We start from the raw sequence: 8,226 nt of genomic DNA on the forward strand, positions 1-8,226 counted from the left end.
AGAGGCACGCCCCGTGACAGGGTCACACTGTAGCTCACGCACAGTCATTAGAAGTTTTCCTGCCCCGAGGGGCTCTTCGCGGGTGGGGCTGCTGCTGGGCCCTCCCTCCTGTGGCCACCCAGCATCTGGAAGGCATCTGGGCAGATCCCGAGCTGCTGCTGCGGTGGCTATGGGAGGATGCACAGCTGGTAGCAGAGGTTAATCCACCTCATTTATGTGACAGTAATAGGCTGTGACCGGCGTGGCCCGGGCCTCTCACACCCCCGCAAGACCACCTGCAGCGGTGGGCGATGGCGTAGGCAGTCAGGGCGCAGACGGGACTGCAACTCCCAGGAGGCAATGGGGCCGGACGTGCACCAACATGGCTCCCGAGGGCGGCATTCCCTACATAAGCACCGCCTCCGAAATGGGAGGGTGCTTGACAATCCTCCACCATAGCTGATGGCGAGGGGACGCTTCCCGTCCTACTCGCATTCCCCGACCTGATTGCAGTTCCCTGTCAAGTTTGAGGCTCGCGGACGCTTGCCTTCCGCTGGGAACTCCTGTCCCCGCATCATTTCCGCCGGGCGCCGTCACGCGCCATTCAGGACCCTGAGGACACGAGACATCGTGATCGGAGCTCTGAGGGCGGACGCTTTCCTTCCCGCCTCGGAGTGAGTAGGGTGCTCTGAGGGCGGACGCTTTCCTACCCGCCTCAGAGTCGAAGAGAAGAGTCCCCGCCTTGCTCAGGTAAAGAGTTCCTTACCGCACCTCCTTCCTCGGCCTTTCCACGTTGTCTTGCAGCAAAGGGCAATGCGTTAGGAAAAGCGAGGGCGTGTAACTCTAAGGTAAAAACACTTCCTAAGGATTACTTTCAGAGGGAACAAACATTGTTTCAGAGGTGCTGATTGAGTTTAAGGCATAAGTGACATTATTTAGGGGGAAACATTTGATTACCGCTTGCTGTGAAGACAACAGCCAGGCGGCTTGAATTCATTTTACAAGTTTGGGTCTGGACTTATGGAGTTAACTCGGGAGAGGTAGAGAACAGGACACGGAAAGAGACGCCAGTTTCTACATGACACTGTGAGTGAACGAAGGGGTATGTCTATGGGGGTAACAGTTATCTAGAAGCACCCCGGGTAGTTGAATATCCTTTTGTCTTTTGTCATTTGCAGTACGTCGATAGAAGACGCCTAAAACCTGCCGCATTCCCCAGAATCACAAGACCCACTACACTGCCTCATTCATCATCCCTTCCCTGTTTCCCGGAGTGCTATTTCCCATAGATGTGTCCCCTACACTGTGGGGGGTTGTGCCCCGGGGAATAGGGAGGCCTTTCTGCTTGCTGTCGTCCCCGCTGGCTGTTGTGTTAAGGTTAGTGGCTTGTTCTTCTCGCTTGCGCTACTGACAACCCCGACAATTTAGCTGCTGTCAGGAAATGGCGTTCAGGTGATTGACAGATGTGTAGCCCTATGGAGGTTGGCCAAGTGTTACAAGGGCCCCATTGGTAATCAGCTACTGTGAAGTTCGGAGATAGTTTACTCCATTTCTAATACAAAAGCAGTGCATTTTCACTGAACCTGTTTTTACCAGTCTACTAGGTCTTTAACAAAATCAATATGAAAGCTCATTACATTACTGGTGACTTAAGAGTGTATATACACACACATATACATATATACATATATACATATCTATGTGTGTATATATACATATACATAATATATATATCTATGCATATATATTTTTTCACTAAAAAAACAAAGGTTATAGGGACGTTATAGTTAGGCACACATTTCACTTGTGCAAATTCAGCAGTTATAGTTAGCTGGGCTAACTATAACTCGTGCCCCCGCAATGCACTGCTTATGACCTCACATATTACATCACTCATGACACGGTCAGTGACATCACTGTTGACATCACTGATGACATCACTGGAACGAAAATGAAGGAAGGATTATAACTTACTGGATAGAATGGACTATAAAATAGCATTAAAGGAATACCATGCTTTAATAACTACCGCTAAACAAGCCTATCATGAGGTGATGACTGGAAAGGCAGGGAATAGGTCTAGAGAAATCTTCTCAATCATTAAGAGATTTAGGTCCCCATCAGCATGTGTCAGTTTCCATCAACGCTCTGCAGAATGGTGTGAACAGCTCGCTAGTTTTTTCAATACAACGATCTTAAGTATTCGGTTCGGTTCAAAGCTTTATTCGGTTTGTTAAACAGACCATATAAGCAGAACAACAACAATACCTTCACAAAATTTATAAACTAAAATCAGTAAAAAACATATGATGTATAATACAACCTTCTACAGAACTATACATATATTCCAGTAATATAAATACTAAAAATTATTCTATGATTCTAAATAATATATCATGTGCAATTTTCGCAAAAAGTGTTGCATAGCATTAATAAAGTGCATATACTGGCTTCATTTTAGTAAAATAAGTAAAAACATATAATGTATAATACAACCTTCTACAGAACTATACATATATTCGAGAAATATCAATACTAAAAATTATTCTATGATTCTAAATAATATATTATGTTCAATGTTCGCAAAAAGTGTCGCGTAGCATTAATAAAGTGCATATACTGGCTTTGTTTTAATAAAAATGTGCAAATTGAGCAATAATGAATTAAGTGTTATACAGAAAGAATAATTGATTTCCTCACAGCAATACATTTCAATATATACGATGCAACATAAAAACAAATTTCTGCATCTCCTAAGGATGATAAAAGCTTCATTGCCATTTGAGTGGAACGAACATTATATTTTTAAAAAATGGGTTTCAAATAAAATTTCCGATAAAAGTAATAAAATTTGCAAAACATAAAAAAGTGGCAACAACTTTGTCTAGAGGTATTATCACATGGGCATACAGAATTAGATCTAATTTTCATGTGCGGAAATGACACTAGATGGTGAACAATTCCCAGCCTAAGACGTGTCAGAACAAAGCGATGGGAATTGCGTGTCACTATAGTTAAGTATGCCTGGAAACCTTTATTTAGGTTTAAATCATAATAAAAGACAGAGGTTGGTAAATTCTTAATCAACCTCTCTCGAGCCTCCCTTTTATATAATAAAAACCTTGTTTTTAGCTCTGTCCTTGTAATTGATGCTGCAAACTCAGGGTCTGAAAAAATATTGCGTTCAAATAAAAGGTTATACCAATAATAAATATATTTAAGCCATGGTATACGCAAAAAATTATCAAGCCTCAAGCAGTCTTTAATAATGGTTTGTGTAAATAAAGTTTCAGTTTTGGACAAAATAGAACGCCGAGTATCAAAGGGCGTAATGCTGCTAGATCCGAAATATATTCGATTCCTACTTCCTCGTGAATTAGTATTGTTGATGCTGAGGGGGGAACACACAATAAACATTTGAGAAACTTATTTTCATCATGCTGGAGCCTTTTGGCACATTGGTGGCCCCATACTCCTGCCCCATATAATGCGGATGAAACACACCTCGCATTATAAATGGCCATCATTTCTTTTATTCTTCTGTCCCCAAGTTTGGCTGAAAATCTAAAAATACTATTAGTATTCCTACTCATTTGAGGCTCATATTATCATGTTCATTTGTCCACTTCCCATCCCCTGCAAATGTTATTCCAAGGTAACAGAACGTTTGGACAGATTGCATCTTGGCCTTTTCTATGTAGAAGCTAGCTGACTTAACTTTCCTTCCACAAGTCATCACAAAGGTCTTAGATTTATTAATAACAAGTTTCCTACACTCTATAAATTTTACAAACTAGTCAATAAGACGCTGCAATCCAACCTGTGTGCGGGATAACAAAACAGCGTCGTCCGCATATAACAAAATTGAAACTGCCCTCCCATCTATAAGGGGGGCATCCAATGAGATCTCACTTAGGGTAGAGTCGACTTGATCAATAGATAATGAAAATAAAAAAGGCGCCAAAACACAACCCTGACGGATGCCTCTCGCAACCTTAAAAAAAGGGGTACATTCGCCAGACGGTCCATAGCGGACTTTGCATGACAACATCGAATAAAGTCTTGCTAAAAAGTGTATATTTTCCTTAGGTGCACCTAGATCAAGTAAAATTTGCCACAAAATAGTGTGATCTACAAGATCAAAGGCACTACTCAGATCCGCGAAACAGAGGAACAGGTTGCCCTCCCTGACAGTTGTGTATTTGTTAATAAGAAGGTCAAGGTTGACACACTGCTCCAGAGTCCCCAGGCCTTTTCTAAAACCGTACTGTGCCTTTGATAACATTGCATTCTCTTTGGCTTATGCTTCCAATCATGATTCTGCTCATAATTTTGATCGAGGAATCTAGTAGGGAAATGGGACGATAATTGCATGCCTCGTATTTAGATCCTTTTTTAAAAAGGGGGATAATTAGAGATTGGCCCCATGATGTCGGTAGCTTTCCCTCTGCCGTCGCATTAAAAAATCTCACTAAGATGGGTGCCCAGAGGTTTATTTCAGTTTTATATAAGTCCACCGGAACCCCATCCGGGCCAGGGGCTTTACCTCCTTTACTGTTTATTAAGCCCTCATAAACCTCATCTATGCTTATATGCAGTGGTAGTGGTGGCCATAAGGAGTCAATACTCTGAGTTGAATCTAAAACTAACCTCTTCGGATTAAAAATATTTAAAAAATGTTCGGTCCATGAATTACAATATATAAACGAAGTCATTTCCGGCACACTATCATTCTTTAAAAAGGGACTGTTTATAGTCTCCCAATACAATTTGCAATTATTTGTAGCTGCAGCTAAATTAAGATTATTCCAAGACTCTTCTTGGAGATCTCTTTTCCTAATGGCAAGTGTTATTTTAGAATTTCCACGTAGGGTTTTAATAAGGATATTATTCCGGGGTTTGGTACTTAGGGCTTGTTTTAGTTCATGTAAAGCCCGAGTACAACTTTTGCCAAACCAGCCTATACTTGCTATCTTTTTCCGGCTGCTTCTTTTAGTAAATAAGCTTTCTATTATTTCACTTATCCTAAGAAAGCTAGTAAAAAGGGTATTAAGATGAACTTCTTCTCTAAGACAGTAATCTATTTCCATACTACATTTCCTTACCACCTCCTTGTGCATTTTCTGTGGATCAATCCCAGCCCATTTGATTCTCATGCCGTTTGATCTCAAGGCTTCAATATTATTAATGCAGTCGGATTCCACTATATGTTTGTTTCCCCAACACAATAGCAAGATAGATATACTATTGTGATCACTTAACACTTGCTCATTAACCCATAGGTTCGAATAATCAGTATTGCTGGAAATCAAAATATGATCAATATATGTATTGGCGTTCCCCCCTGTAAAATTTGGGCAGTCTATATTGTCCTTGTTCTTGGTGCAGCTAAGTAATTCCAAATCTAGCTTTACTATCATTTTATTCAAGGCTGTACCATAGCTGCAATGAGGGAAATGTAAATGATCAACAACTTCATCATTACCAGTCTCCCTTCTAAAGCCACATGTGTTACTCATAGCCAATGGACACAAACTAATATTAAAATCACCTGCCCAGAGGAGGATGGTCTGCTTACGTGATAACGCCAAAATCCTTTCAATTTCATTTATAAGTGGGACTAAGATTTTCCCTCTATTGTTATTAAAAACATTATTATAATAATTGACCAGTAATACATTTTTACCTTTAGCAAATTCTAAACGCAGCACCTGACTATAAAGATCCACTGAGGTACAACTTTTAATTTTACAATTGGCCAATTTATTTGATATTAACAATAGAAGGCCAACCTTAGCCCTACCGGCTGAGGAATTAACGGCATTTAGCCAATGAGAAGTATAGCCCTCTATAAAAATGAGCTCCTTGCACCAAGTTTCCTGGAGGCAGATGATATTGTGTCCTGCTCCCAGAATGATGTATCCAGTTTTCTGTAAAGGCCTGCTATATTCCAGGTCACTACACTATAACCCGTAAATATACCTGTATTAACAACTACAGGTTCGTTATGGGGAAGTATTGATGTTTCTACATGGGAGATCATATGCTGAGCTTTCAGATTAATTAATGGTGATTTCACTCCCGCTCTCTTTATTACAGAGGCTCTGACATCCTCAGAGATATTAAATACGCTAGATTTAAATAATCCAGTTACTCCCTTAAGTGAATCATGGGGTCGCTGGGTATCATGTCCCAATTGCTCTTTACAGACATCCAATGGGACATTCTTTGTGGCCCCTATGGTCACATCAGTCTAATTTATACCCATTAGCAACTTATGTCAGTCGTTATCCTCTAATGATTCAAATGTCTGGAATCTATTATAAGTTGGTATTGCAAAGTAAGGACGATGCCTCTGCAATGTTGTCAAATTATTTATAGCATGGTTAAAGTTACCATGATGACCGGGTTCCAGTAGATGTCTATAAAAATACTCTAGAGGTAATAGGATTGTATTAGATTCCCGTGCTGATGGTGATGGAGCATTAGTATGAGTACTTTGAGCCCATGAGCAGGATTTGAAATTTATAATGATGCAGTCCCCCTCAAAATTTTTCATGAGGGGGCACACACATCCCACCCTTTGTGTTAAAATAATCTGATTTGCGCCCTCCATTGGAAAGTTACAGTTGTTAGACAGCCAATGTAGGGTTTTATTTTTGAGCATATCATGATTTTCGATTTGGCCATACTTTAATTTGGGGACATTTGCGAGTACCGCAACATAAGCACTACATTCCGGAGGTAAGTTAATGAAGGCCGGGATCTGACTAGTATTAGTTGTCGTTAAATCTTTATTTTCTTTACTGGGTTGTTCTGCAGATGCATATTTCTCATTTGACTGTAAGCCCTGATTTCTAGGAATTGGTGTGCTTCTTCCTGGGGTGGACGAGGATTCCCAATCTGATCGCCACATGCGTGATGTTTATCAGGTAGCTTTCCTGGGGGAACACTACTAAGACTTAAAGCTGTAGGATTAGTCATGATTGAGGTTCCATTATTTTCCACAATATTACCCTCTTCTACATTATTTACCTCTATGCTTGTTCTTTTTTCCTTATATGGCCGAGAACCAATTTTGTCTAAATTCCCACTTAATTTATGGACCTCCCTAGCCAGATTGTCCACTTTTTCATGTAAGGGCCTGATCAACTCAGTTAATTTATCAAAAACCGCTTCAAGACTGAGAGGTATATCATGATTTTGTTTAGCCCTTATTCGAGTGGTAACCATATTCCCTGCTGTAGTAATTTTTTTATCCCGTTTCGCCTTCACATGACTCTGCCCTGTTGTTTTCTTTCGTAAACTTTTTGTTTTGGGCAGGGGGGGGTGATAAGGAAATGGGACTACTCTCCGTGTCAGACAGTCTAGGTGTATTGTAAGAATGATTAATATCATTATTATTAGTACCCTCTAATGCAATTGGAGCCAAAACTGCTTTAGTGGTGGGGCTCAATGATCTACTTAGATTGTCCTGGTCTACCTGTAGTACACTTGATCCCATGGACAGTCGCCTTTCAGTGCGATCGATTTCTTGCGTAAGAGCGCTAACTGCTTTTACCAGATAAGTGTTGATCGTATTACACGCATTTCCATCTAGTACTTTGGCACGGCATCTTGCCATGGCCAGGTAATAACCTGGAACTCCCCCTGCGGCAGTTCACCCAATATCACTATCTATATATACACAACTGCTAGAAAGATGGGAGATGTATAAGTTCTACAATCTCACAGGTACAGTCTTCTGGCCTTGTTAGGGGGGTGCCCCGCCCAGCCTCAGCCAGCCTCTGACGGCCTTGGACGGTCCCGCCCTTGTCCCGGGCTTCTCCCGGCGCTGCCCGTGCGCTGCCCGCGACGCGGGTGAGTGATGTCACTTTTAAGCGCCACCATGCGCGAGGATGTCGTGCGCGGCGTCCTAGGCTCGGAGGTCTCTGGGAAATGTAGTCTCCTCGCTCCGCGGCCGTGCCCTCCGGTTTCAGGCTGCGGCGGCGGGGGAGGCTACAAGCAGACTGCCCCAAGCAAGTTCAGGCAAAGGTACGGCCCCAGGTAATCACCAACAGGTAGGAACAAAGGGACAGGGGTCAGCAGACGCCCCACGTCTCGTAACAGCAGAGCAAGTATTCAAGCCAGTTTGTCATCAGGTATAAGGTTAGACGAAGACTCATGGATTAAACAGTACATCCCTCTTTCTAAGGCAAGGCTGAGCCTATTTCACTGGAATGCTCTCTGCGGGCTTTAAAAGCCACT

Source organism: Triturus cristatus, chromosome 2_1, assembly GCF_964204655.1.
Source record: "Triturus cristatus chromosome 2_1, aTriCri1.1, whole genome shotgun sequence".
Taxonomy (NCBI): Eukaryota; Metazoa; Chordata; class Amphibia; order Caudata; family Salamandridae; genus Triturus; species Triturus cristatus.